This window comes from Rhagoletis zephyria, unplaced genomic scaffold, assembly GCF_001687245.7.
Source record: "Rhagoletis zephyria isolate East Lansing unplaced genomic scaffold, Rhagoletis_zephyria_1.1 Rzeph_scaffold_04876, whole genome shotgun sequence".
Taxonomy (NCBI): domain Eukaryota; kingdom Metazoa; phylum Arthropoda; class Insecta; order Diptera; family Tephritidae; genus Rhagoletis; species Rhagoletis zephyria.
The window spans coordinates 40416-40991 of record NW_016161959.1 but is presented as its reverse complement, the minus strand read 5'-3'; positions in this window follow the sequence as shown (position 1 = coordinate 40991).

The window sequence follows — 576 nt, the reverse complement described above, 5'->3', positions numbered from 1 at the left end:
CAACGCTCACGCCAACACAAAGCAAAAAGATGGCCAACTCTCAACTTTTCGCGTGCGTCGCTCGTCAGCTGTTGCGAATAAGTAAAATTATGAGAAATATTTTTCTTTTTTAATCAAGTGCGGGCAAGAAATATCGTTTTTAATGCAATTATTGATATGAAATATTAATTTATCTGTCGTTAATATGTTAATTTAGTGGCCCAAGGATTCGCTACCAAGCGTTCATTGTAGCAAGCATACTTTTAACGTGCGTTCTGTCAAGCCAACGCCAACGCCAAAGCCAACGCGAAAGTTCTATGTGGACCGGCCATATGAATCGGTAAAAAAGTAAAAGTCGATTTTTTCAACCCAAATGCCGACGGCAAATCACCCACGAATTTGCCAATTGCATACTACATATTTGCATAACTTTCACTTTTTTGATTCACAGAATTGTATCTCTCGCATACATATGCATGTACGCAATATGTACATATTACATATTTCGACCTATGCATGCATGTATTTTAAATAATTAACCAATTTAAAGAACAATAAAAGCGAGGTAAAAACGTAAAAAGCCATCAGCATTTAATT